A 12,378-nucleotide genomic window follows, 5' to 3' on the forward strand; every position below is an offset into this window, starting at 1 on the left:
CGCTGCTCCCCTCAGCAGTGTACTTCCTCGATCTGCCTGTTCTGCTCCCCGCTCTGTCTCTGGTGAATCCTCTCACCCTCCGCATCTCTGGCCTGTATCCCAGTTCTATATGAATAAATAAATCTTTAAAAAAAAAAAAAGTCTAAGGGTGTTTGTCAAACAAATAGAAAAACAGCAGAATGAATAACTAAGAAAGTGGGGGGGAAACAAAGATCTTGAAATGGGTTCTACATGTTTAAAATCATTTTTCTCCACCTTCACCCCAATTCTATCAAATAGTACAGCAAGATGGATTTATGAACTAAATCTAATTCCAATTCCAATCCATTTTACCTATTTTTGCATAACCTCACAGGGCAGGAAACCAAGTAGAATTTTGTTGGCTTTGCAGTAACTTTCCATGGGGTGCTTAGATTGAGCTCTCAACCTCAAGACTGTACAGGCTTCTGCATCCAGGCCACCGTCACACTACTTCCGTTTAAGATTTCCTCCTTTTAAAATCGCCAGGGCTTTTTCCTCTGAGGTTCCTAATCCTACTTAGAGAGGCAAGTTTCACCACCTTCGCTGGAGGTCTCTGAACTCCTACAAGTAAAGCGAAGGCTCTCTTCTTTTTGGCTCAGCTCAAATTCAAGTTCCAGAAGAATTTCATTCAAAGCCATGTAATAAAACATGTTTCCAATTGTCCCGCGTCTCATCCACGTGTCTCCTCACAATTTCTTCCCAGTAGTACCAGGGAAGTCCAGCTGCAGAAGCAAGAGTTCTTTTCCTCTAGCAAACCAGGATTTGAGAGTGAGCTCAAACAAAGGGTTACGGACTGGCATCTGTTTAACTGCCTTCGTCTTTTCTATCTGTCTACTGGAGCAGAATCACGATTCCAACAGAAACTACTGCCAAAGATTGCTATTTCTGATTCATATTTTCTGCCTACATGCTATCATTCCACATTTACCTTTAATAGTAACATGATTTGAGATCATGAAGTTATACCTGAAGTACTGTCTTCCTCAACTTCTTCCAGCCTCATGATCAGTACATACACCTGTATCAAATGCTGTATAGCACAGCATATTATGTGAAAAAGGTCAAACCATAAATCTGAGTGTAGAACATGATTCCAATTATATTTTTTAAATTAAGAAAAATGTCATCAAACCAGTCAGTGAGACTCATGTCTTTTCTATATATTCTTCGGTATCCTTGTTCCAACAGCAAGCATTATAACAATGAAGAAAACAATAGTGATGTGTATACACTAAAATAATTGATAGTTTTCTCCTACCTAATTTTAGGAGTAAGCAGTTCTTATCTTGTGTTCATATTAATATTAAAATTTTTCTTCCAGCATGTCTTGTAGAGATAAATGTCTATATTTTGTTAGTTGAAAAATTTCTAAAGGAGTATCTCAAATCATATTACATAATGTTTTAAACAGTGAATATATTAACTGAATATATATAACATTTTGATGATGATATAGTCAAAACCATACACACATTTTGTTTTTCTCCTACATTTATCATCTATTACTCATAAATAATGCACTACATTGAAGATGCTCCTGTTGTACATATAATTTTAGATAAATTCATTTACATAAAATAGCATATTTGTTAATAGGAATGCAAATATAATTTTACCATGAGGATAGAACAATACATATATAAAGAAAACTGCACTACATAATAGTTACCATTATGGTCACCTACAAATTGCTAACCACTATGTGAAATACAAATGCTTTTAATCCTCTCAAGAATTCTACATGGCATGTAGGCCTTTCAGGTTAGGAAAGAGAAGCAGTGTACAATTAATATGCCTGGAGAAAAACACCCAACTTATAAATGGCATATCTTGTTCTCAAAAGAGACCAAAGCCCAGGTTCTTTCCAGTACGACCTAAAGCCTTATAGAGATCATACAGAACTATAATGAATAGTTCAATGTTCTAGTTCTTGCAAAACACATACTTGATCCTCTAAGACTTTCTACATCCTTGAAATACTCTTTTGGCTCTCATTGTGTTCTATCTGGTGGTTCTCCTAGCAACTAGAATGGCCATATACCCTATGATTCCAAAAGCTCAAGAAAACCTTCTTAAAATACCCAAGCCATAAAGACCACAAGAGATCAAAATCTAACCTCCCAAAAGACAAAATGATCAAATCAAAAATTAAAATTAGAACAAATCTGAATATGGTATCTAAAAACTTGGCTTAGCTTAAAAAACTAGTTGAAACCAAATTTTATTGTCCTTTAGGGTCTGAAATATTATTTGAGGTTATCTAGTTCATTCTCTCGTTGAAAGAACATGTCAAATACTTTAGTGAAAAATGCATGTCAGGCTTATTGGAAGCTACTAATATTAGTAATTCTACATATTTGACTGTATTTATCCAGACTTTACCATTTTGCCAGATCCAGGGGAAAATAGGTTCAAGAAAAAGTCACCCAAATATACTTAACATTGTAACCCTCTGACAAATCAAGCAAAACCAGAGTATTAGTAAACAAACAGAATTTAGTCAATAGGTTAATTTTTATGCTTCATCTAACAATATAAGTAAAATGTATAAATGTCTTTCCCTTGTGAGTTCCAAGTTGCCATGTCTAAGAGTGAAAGATGAATACCTCATTGTGCTGCAAAAAAAAAAAAAAAGGGAGAATCAGGCATCTGCCAGGAGTGGGCTGTTAGGTTACTCAAAATTAAGTCCATTAACAAAGAGAAATATAAACTGTACATGCAGTCTCAGCTAGTATGGTGATTAGAGGCAATAACTTCCCACCCCACTACCTGCCCTGCCTGAGACTGGGGACCTTGCTTAAAAAAAAGACAACTAGGCCAAAATGGAGACATTTATGCTACTCACTCCATTCTGCTTATAAAACTCTTCCATTTGTTTGGCTCTTCCAAACTCCTTTCTACCTACTAGATGTGATGTTGTTAGATTTGACACCATTTTTGCTCAGGTAAATTTTTACATGTTAATATGACTACTGCTTTTATAATAAACCTTAGAGACATTTCTTAATCCTTTATAAAACACCAAAAAAAAAAAAAGCACAATGTTTAGGACATAGTAAACACACTGTAAATAGTCATAAGGAAGACAAAAATATAATCTTTTTCATGAGTCTTCTTATAACAAAAGATGAGTGTTCTTATGCTAGATAAGCTACAAACTTTAGGAGATATGATAGGACAAGAGAATAAGCCTATACAAACTGGGGCAAATTTGGCCAAATGACTCAGATTCTTCATTAGTCCCTTTGTCTTCAGATTTAAAGACACTCTCTTCCTTCTGGGATAGCAAGAGTATAACAGGGTGGTCCCCGGGGAAAGGGGAGGTTCCAGGTTCCCTGCCCCACCCAGAAGGAGGGTGGAGCTGAGCAGGAAAGATAAAGAATCTGGAGAGGAGACTGAACAGAAAGGAGGCAGGATGGATTGCGGAGGGAGGCACATGGACCAGGGAGAACTGTGAAGAAATGGCTCTTGTTTCTTGGTCCTGGATTGGGTGAAACAGATGTGGGTGAGAGAACCATAGAGAAGTTGACTATGGCAACATTTATCTTGCTTTGATTTTGCTCTTTTCCTCCCAAACTTGTCTGGCCGTTTCTGACCCTTTTCCATGGATCACTGCCATAAGATGTTTTAGGCTCTTTACGAGCTTTCAGGCCTTGCTTTGGGCCAATCCCTTTTGGGTGGACTTTTACCTACAAGGGGATGGGTATCTTTGATTTAGAAACTATAATCTTTGTCTTTTCTGTATTGCACATTAATTGTATTAAAGTTCCTTTCCATGAAAGGTCATATTTGTTTTGTCTTGATGGCTTAACCTATTTAGAGCAGGTGGGTTTGGGGGTTTAGGGGTGCCTTTCTTCATTGCCCTGTAACACATCTTTCACTTCCATTTCTCAAATTCCCTCAGCTTGAAAATAATCAATTTATTAGATGCCATATATTTTAGGTAGTATGCCCTGAACCCCATCAGAGTTTTATTATTTCCCTCTTGTTCAATAAATCATATTTAATATAAATACATATATAAGAAAACTGGTTAAGAAATGAGTACAGGTGCCATGAAGACCTTAGGGGGGAGGGGGGACTATTTTCTCTTTGTCTTATTATTTTAACACCAATAGGAGATAGGGTTTGAATTATCTGGATATTTATCCTCTTCCTTATATAAATATCTGCTTTAATAACTAAAGTAGATAAGCAGAGTACCTCCATAATCATTTTCATACAAAGAGGCTTTTATTCACATTCAAAAACCCTTAAGAATGTGCTCCCTTTTAAACCAGAAAAAGGTCACCAGAGGGCATTCCCATTCTGCAAGGGCAAAGGGATGCCCCAGGATAATCCCTAAACAACAGCTTCTAAAAGAACAATAAACCTTATTGCAGCACTTTGTATTCCCTGGTCTCTGTTGTCTAGCTTTATGGGAGGTCATGATCTCATACAGGGAACATCTCAAGCATGTTTATTACATTTTTTATGTAAAAAAAAAAAGTGATATGCAATTTTAATCAGGAATGTAGGAGATCTTGTTACTTAGGATGTCTCTATTAGTAACTACTCTTCTGATGTCTCTTTCACTTTCCTTTGATATTCAAGTTACAGGCTGTCTAAATCTCTTGCAACCTAGTCTCCCTGCTTTCAACATACATGCTGATATCAGTCCAATTACAATAGCTTGGCTCTTTCTTGACCAACGACTCAGGCTTTCAACATCTGTAACATTTCCACCTCCAATTTCACCACATTTTTCTTCATCTGTACTGTTTACACATCATTAGCTTTATGTTTCTCACACCCCCTCATTCCTAACAAACCTGCTCATTGTGACACTTACCTAATTACCTGAGCCTATTAGATTATTCCTGGTTTCTTGCCTCTACCTCTTTTAAAGTGCTAGTCTTTTTCAGGTAAGGACAGCATTAATACTTTAAAACACATGTCCCTTCTGCCTTTGTAAATTCTCAGTTTTAGAAAACTGTCATTTTTTAGAACAAGAGGACAAAGATTCAGATCTCCTTACTGTGGTACAGTTCAATACACTGAAAAACAATACAACAGATCCAAAATGGAGTCACCAGTATTAAGTTAATTACAACTATTGCTCTCCTAGTACTGGAATTTTAGACCAGCCTCCAATAACCTCCTGATTAGTACTAGTTAACCAATCTGCCTGCCATCCTCTAAAAGACATTCATCAAGAAAAAACAACAAACCAACCAAAAAAATTAACTCAAGAACATGGGGCAGAAAATAATTAAAATATCAATGGTTACAATAAACTACAATTTTACAAGACCATTCCTTAATTAAAAGTTTATTAAACTTCTGTACTTTTATATCTTTGTGAGTGAATCTAAACTTCATAATTTTCTTTAAATTTATTCCTACAGTTTTATCATTTCTATTTATCATAGTTATCATAGTATATCAGTTTATCATGATTCCAAGCTTTTATGACTTGAGCCTTTTATGTGTGGTTTCCAATTTTGTGGTTCTATATAAATTTCAGTATTTTTTGTATAGATTCTTTCAAGAATATTTCTTTTAGTTTAATGGAGATTGCATAAATTTGTATAGCATTTTAAATAGGGTAGTAGTCATTTTGGTAGTATTGAGGTAGATCTCTGTTATCTGCTCCTAAAAAGCAGATTATAAAATAAGGCACAAAACAAGTCAAGGGGCGTTCGATGAATATTTATCAAAGTCAGCAGATCATATCAGAATTTCTTATTTGCTAATTTATAGATTAAAATTAAATTGTGTTACATTTTCCAGAATAATGAAAGGGAGGATGAAAGATTTTACCTTTTTATAGCAGCTTAAAAGAAAATCAGTATTCCATTGAATAAAGAAGTCCCAAAGGAAGATTTATTATATCAATTCATAAAATGTTCTTTAAAAATCATCTGCATTAATCTAAAAGATTAATATGCCCTGTCCTCTCTGGTGGAGCAGCGGGTTAAAGCACAGCACTGAGAAGCTAAAGCCACTTCCACATGAGTTCGATTCCCACCTGCCCCGGAGGAGACCACATGGCCTGGCAGACCTCTCCTGACCCGCCTGCTGCTCCCCTCAGCAGTGTACTTCCACAGTCAGCCTGTTCTGCTCCCCACTCTGTCTCTGGTGAAGCCTCTCGCCACCCCTGAGCCTCTGGCCTGTACCCCAGTTCTGTATGCATAAATAAATAAATCTTAAAAAAAAAAGAAAAAAGAAAAAAAAGAAAAGATTAATATTTCCAAGTTAGTCATAAATGTCTTAATCTACCTAATTTAAACAATTAAGTCTGTGATAATTTAGATATTACAAATTTAGTCTTGGCACTTCCATTAAGCCAACATTAGCAATATGATAGCACTTACTAGTTTGCAGTTAAGAAATTTAAAGTTTCATTCCATACATCCAGAGTCACAACAGTGTGTTAAAGCAGCCGTAATTCATAAATTTTTTTCAAAATGACACTCTTATTATAAAGCAATGCTACCTTATAGGTTCTTTACAAATGCCATTTCAGATAGCATTTAATAATTTCAAATACAATTTTATTTAACTGTGACTCTTAACAATCTCTGAAAATATATTTTGCTAGAAGTTACTGACTAAGCCAAATCCTCTTACTAACTATATCCAATCACTACATACAGAATAAAGATAAATCAATTTGAAGTCAATTCTGTTCTTTACTACAAGCCAAACTTTCTCTGTATTTGTACATACTACCAGCAACCATTAGCCTTTATATTGGAGAACTGTTTTTTATGTGCTTCCCTGGGGGAGGTAATAAGAAAGTTCTACCATCAGACAAAATCTTTTCATACTCTGGAGCCCTCAAATGCTGGCAAAAATTAAATAAATTACAACAAAAAACATGCACAGTGATTCTTACAAACACTTTACAATGTATTGTGTTCTTAGATAAAACGATTTAGTATTTACCTACTTAAGTTTTAACTTACAGTGGAAATCTGAGTAAAAGAACCCATTTACTATTAAAATTTTACTTTTATGAAGCACGCACTCTCTTGAAAGTTACAATTAGCTATGAAAGAATTTGAGAGACTAAAATCCAATTTATTCTCCTATAAACTTTTAATTACCCCAAATTTGGAGATTTGTTCCTACAGCAAATATCAGAGGCTAAAATTTGCAAGTAACAGAGGCATTGTTTTCTAAGCCTAACTTTCCCTGTTTCTCCACTGATTAGAAACAACACAATTTCTCTATTCAAAGTTTATACTGTTTTGCCCCCTTTCAATTTGAATATATTTAAATTCCCATAGGACAAGTTTATGTTTCCTGATCTCTAAATGTGTTGACAAACCCTATCAAATCCTCCAGCTTCTAACATGTTTAGGGACCATGGCTCATCAAAATCATGCAACTGTAACTACTTTTGAATTCATTATCATAGCAAATAAAATTACTTTTAAAGACTTTAGAGACCTCAGAAAGCAAATTATGACTGCAGGTGAGTCACAAAGCATACTGCTAAATGAAAATTATCGAATATTTCAGCAATAGAGATTAAGATTTTAAAGATTTTTTAAATCAAAATCATAATTTAATATTTTCTATTAAAATCACCCCAATACATCCTTGCACATTCACTTGTTCATTGATTATTCAAAAAGTGCTTATTATATTAAAATGATCATAAACTTAACCCAATTACTATCTTCCATATACTCCCACATTTTATAGATTCACAATCAATGTAAAGTCTAAAAATAAAAATTATGACTACGTACTTTATCAAAACATTTGTTCCTTAAATAATTTATCTGTATTTATTCAATTTTCTTTCTCTCATGTATTGACCTATTCATGTGAAAGAATTAAATATCCAAGTGCATTCATTATACTAAGCTATAAAAGTAAGTAGTTTCTTTTATGAACTGATATGCCAAAATAAAAATTAAATATTTCACAATTATCATCAAAACGTTAACAATTTTTTACAGTATAGATAGTAATATAGACAATAAATGTTGGTAAATGTTTAGAAGTTATATGAAATGAGTAAGATCACAGTGCTAGGATTTGAATCCAAGCCTGACATTTCCTGGGACATAAAAAGAATAACACAAGCATTGATTGAGTTAACAAATGGCTAGTAAATCTACCCCCTAAATCTCAAGGAACTGTTGAGGCCATTGAGAGCAAAAAGTTTGTACAACATGAAAGTACTTTAGTGTTGGCCCTCCCTGGTGGCGCAGCGGGTTAAAACACAGCACTGAGAAGCTAAAGCCACTTTAGCATGAGTTCAATTCCTGCCTGCTCCGGAAGTGACCACATGGTGTGGCAGACCTCTACTGACCCACCTGCTGCTCCCCTCAGCAGTGTACTTCCACAGTCAGCCTGTTCTGCTCCCCACTCTGTCTCTGGTGAAGCCTCTCGCCACCCCTGAGCCTCTGGCCTGTACCCCAGTTCTGTATGCACAAATAAATAAATCTTAAAAAAAAGTCCTTTGTGTCTCAAATGTTACTTCCAAGAGGGGAGCCAAACACTGTAAAGACATTTACTAACATCTCATTAAGACAAAATTGAGCTAAATTTAGAAAATAGCAAGTGCTATATAAATACAAACTGAGATAAAAATAAATGAATTAGCCCATTGTTCTTCTGTTTTAGAATGACTCAGCTTTAACCACAACAAAAATCTCACCAAATATTCTCAAAGGTTAAAATTTATGATAAAATGAAAGCTATTATTAAAAGGCAAAAGTAGTAATTTCAATAAATTACATACAGATTTGCCTCTATTATATGTGTATGCTAGATATAAAGGTTAGTATTTGCCCCCACAATCTCATTTGAAGCAAAAAAGTCAGAAACTCTGAATTTTTATATCTAAAAGCCTATTAACATAATTTCATGTACTTAATACAGTAAGCTGTAATTATGTAAAGGAAAGTTTCTTTGCAAGTGGAAAAACTGAAGTCATATTCAGGGAAAACACTATGTGGAGGGTGATTCGTAAAGTCAATCTCATACAGCAGGCTGATACAATCTCAAACTCACCAATTCAGAGCTAATACAGGCTTTATCAATGCCTTTTACTATTAAACCCCTAAACCCACAATAATAGTAGACACTACTTCCCTGAAAAAAAAAAAAAAAAGTAGAGAAATAAACAGTTTTCATGCCTATAAAGAAAGATCTGATTTTCAAATAAGACTGACATTTTGAGCTAGTCTGAATTCAGAACAGGCAAGGCCTTAATAATTGGGCACATGTTATGTGAAATGCTGAGATCATCCCAACTTATCCTTCAGTGAAATAACAAAATCTATCAATATCACTACTAACAAACACAAGGAAGACATGCTGGACTCGTCTGCTGGTTTGTTTTTTCACTTTAATTTCATGACCCAAATGTGGGCCATTTGAGAATATCTAACTTAATTATTCAATTTAGATGGAAAAACCATCTGCTCAAAGCCCAAGTCTTCAGTCTTTCCTGGCTATCACAACAAAAGAGGTCGAGGTCAAGGTCAAGGGGCTGAATTTGCAGCAAGCTTGGTCTATGTTGTGTAGATAACAAAGTGCAAAAAAGTGCAGGCATCTGTCAAACATGATCAACACCTGCAGCACTGGGTCCTCAGATTATTCCACTGCAACACTAATAAGGAATGGTCAGACTTGGCTCCTACAGACCTCTTTCACTCTCCTCTGTCAACAATTCCACTGCACCCAATGTTTAGCATATACTTCAGCCTAGAAGACTGATCTTAGTCACCTAAATATTCTCATTTGCAAAAGAACCCCCTTGTTTAAACCTAAGTACAACCAACAGCTCCCTTCCAATTATCCCCTGCAACTTCCCAGTCTTTTTCATGCCTGGCTACTGAGCTCAGTCTAGTTTGGCCGCCTGCCAGGTTCCTCTCTTCTTTCCTTGTCAGTCGTAAAAACTTGGAAAACACTCCTGGACAGCTCAAGGAGACCTTTTAATTATGCAATGGGGAACTACCTTAGCCTGTCTGCTGTTTCCAAAAAGGCTTACAGTCTCCACTCACAATTGGTGAGTTTCTAGCAAGGCTATTTATTTATGTGGCAGAAGAAGAGGAAGACCTGTAGAAAAAGGGAGCAAATTGAAAATCTGAAAAATTTTCAAATCCCCTCAGAATTTCCTATCTCCTTACATTCACTGTCTCACTACACTCTCCCCCAACTTTAGCACTTAGTCACCAAATGCTATTAACCACAAAATCGTCAGTATTCTGGTATTCTACATATTCTAGAAACCAAGAAGCAGTCATGACTAGAACACACTCCAAAAACTTTTTTTAAGTCCTTATGCAACATGTTTTAAAAGCAGGTACCAAAATAAATGCATTAATTATTTCCTGATGACTGCATTGTACTTTGTCAAACTTGCAGACCGAAAGAGTGCATGTACTTGTCTGATTGCAAGAAAAATAAGATGAGTTCAGTTGGAAAATGTGCTCGGACCCAGGAAGGGGTACCCAGATCACCAATCTGCGCTTATTCCTGCTTTCCCAACCCGTCAAGTGGACCTGACAGCCCAACACCAGCTCCGTCTTCCTTACTCTACCCTGGCACGCTACTTCCAGCTGCAGCGTCCAGCTTCCTGTTCTAGTCCCATTCAACAGCGTAAACACATTCCAAGAACACCAGCGTGCCCAGAGTTCCCTCCCGCTCACAGGGAAAACAGCGGCGGCCCCTGTAGCCACACCGGCTAACCGAACGTTCTGAGTTCCGATCCGCGTCGTGAGTCCGTGCACTAGGAGGTGGACCCCGGGGAGTGAGCTTGGCCACAGAACCTAGAGCCGGAGTCTCACCGCGCCGCCGCGCTGCGCGCCCCTCCAACGGAGGATCCACAGATGTAACTACTAGACCCACCCAGCCAAAGGGTAACCATGTGGGCACCGCCCCCGCGTTTGGGCCCTCCCAGCCCCGGGCTTTAAAGAATCCGCCGCCCGGCCTCCGAGCGCCGCGCCTCCCCGCCCCCAAGCCCACACTCGCCCCAGGAGCCAACAAAAGAGACATTAGGCTACGAAGTTTCGCTCTTAGGGCTCTCCTCCGTGACCCGGCGATGACTCGCTCGCTCGGTCCCAGTCTGGTCCACGCATCCTTAATCTGTACTGACCCTCGGGTGCCCCGCCAGCCCCTTCCAGCTGCCCGCCACCGGGACCAAAGTTACCACAAAGGACTAGAGGAGGCTCCAGGAGTCGGGGAACCGCTGCGTCCCCTACCTCGGTGGGCTCATCGGCCACCCCTCCAGCCCTGCCTCCGCAGTGGCCAACAGGTCTGAGCCTCCTCTCGCGCAGGGCGACTCCGTGCGCTTTCACTGTTCTAATTTTTGCAACCTGCCGGGTAGCGGCAGCACACGGCTCCGCGCCCCTGTGCCCAGGGACCCGCAGCGGGGCTGACCACCGGCCCACACCTACGAGGTCGCCAGTTTAAAAGAGATTCCTCGCTACCTGGCGGGAAGCTGGGCTGGCCGCCAGGGAAGACCCGATAAATCGCGGTGACTCCCTACCTCACTGAGCGATGCAGGCGGGTCAGGCTTCGGGCAGGGGCGTGGAGAGCCGCCGCGTCCTCGCAGCCTGCGATCTCGGGCGGCGCGACCCGGGCGCCGTTTCCGTGGCGGAGAGGGAAAGTTTCTCTACGTCAACGCGGTGCAGGAATGGGGACCCTCCGGCTCCCGCCCCCTCCCTCCCAGCGCTCTCTGCCCCCTCCCTCCTCTTCCTAATCGACTGAAGCCAAAACTGGCGCAGGCGGCGTCTGGGGCTGGAGACTGGGGACTCCTGGTCGCTCAGGGCTGGGAACGCGGGGCTCCCCCTCTCGGCCACAGGGAAACTCTCCAGACTCGGGCTGGCGCACTTCGGGCTGTCTCCTTGGACACTTGCAAACGGGACGCCCGCATTCAAGCTCGCTGACTTTCTTCCATCTCTGATGGTCGTTTCCTGCGGGTCCCCATGGTATTCGGGAGTTTGGACGGAGGAGAGTGGGGTGTGAGAGACACCCGCTGTAGGGAGAGAGGCCTTACCTTACTCTGCCCTTAGCCGGGACAGAGGCAGAAACACAGTCCCCACCCCCAACGTCCCCCGCCGTGTTTCCTTTCAGCCTCCTCCCGCCAGGACTGGATCAAAACTCTTAGCCTTCCCTGATTTCAGTGTTTTCTAACTGTCTTAAACCACCTCTGAGGCTTGATAAGGGGGAGAAAGTGTCAAAAGCAACACACACACGAATAGAACATGCCTTCTTCGCAGCCTTGAACCAGAAAGCTTTGACATAGTTGTTTCTGCAGTTCTGACCGCACCTCTACAGACATTTTGGCCTTGTTTTGATTTTTTGTTTTTTTGTTTTTTAAACTCGGCTCGAATCTCTGCCCTTTGT

The 12,378-nt window shown here is 39.3% G+C and overlaps 1 protein-coding gene across 8 annotated transcripts in view; it reads right to left on the reverse strand.

Annotated features, from left to right (window-relative positions):
* The window catches only part of GULP1 (GULP, engulfment adaptor PTB domain containing 1), a 176,614-nt gene extending 164,580 nt beyond the window's left edge, over nt 1-12,034 (reverse strand). For 6 of the 8 annotated variants that reach the window (XM_004674452.2, XM_012728179.1, XM_004674453.2 and 3 more), the window contains exon 1: nt 11,519-12,034. The gene's annotated coding sequence lies outside the window, so the exon portion shown is untranslated. Of the gene's footprint in view, nt 1-10,679; nt 10,701-11,231; nt 11,253-11,518 lie in introns of those variants that run through there. The other 2 variants (XM_012728169.1, XM_012728156.1) reach the window with 2 other exon arrangements.
* Nucleotides 12,035-12,378: the final 344 nt, after the last annotated feature.

The sequence above is a fragment of the Condylura cristata genome, unplaced genomic scaffold, assembly GCF_000260355.1.
Source record: "Condylura cristata isolate star-nosed mole 26May11 unplaced genomic scaffold, ConCri1.0 scaffold00002, whole genome shotgun sequence".
NCBI lineage: Eukaryota > Metazoa > Chordata > Mammalia > Eulipotyphla > Talpidae > Condylura > Condylura cristata.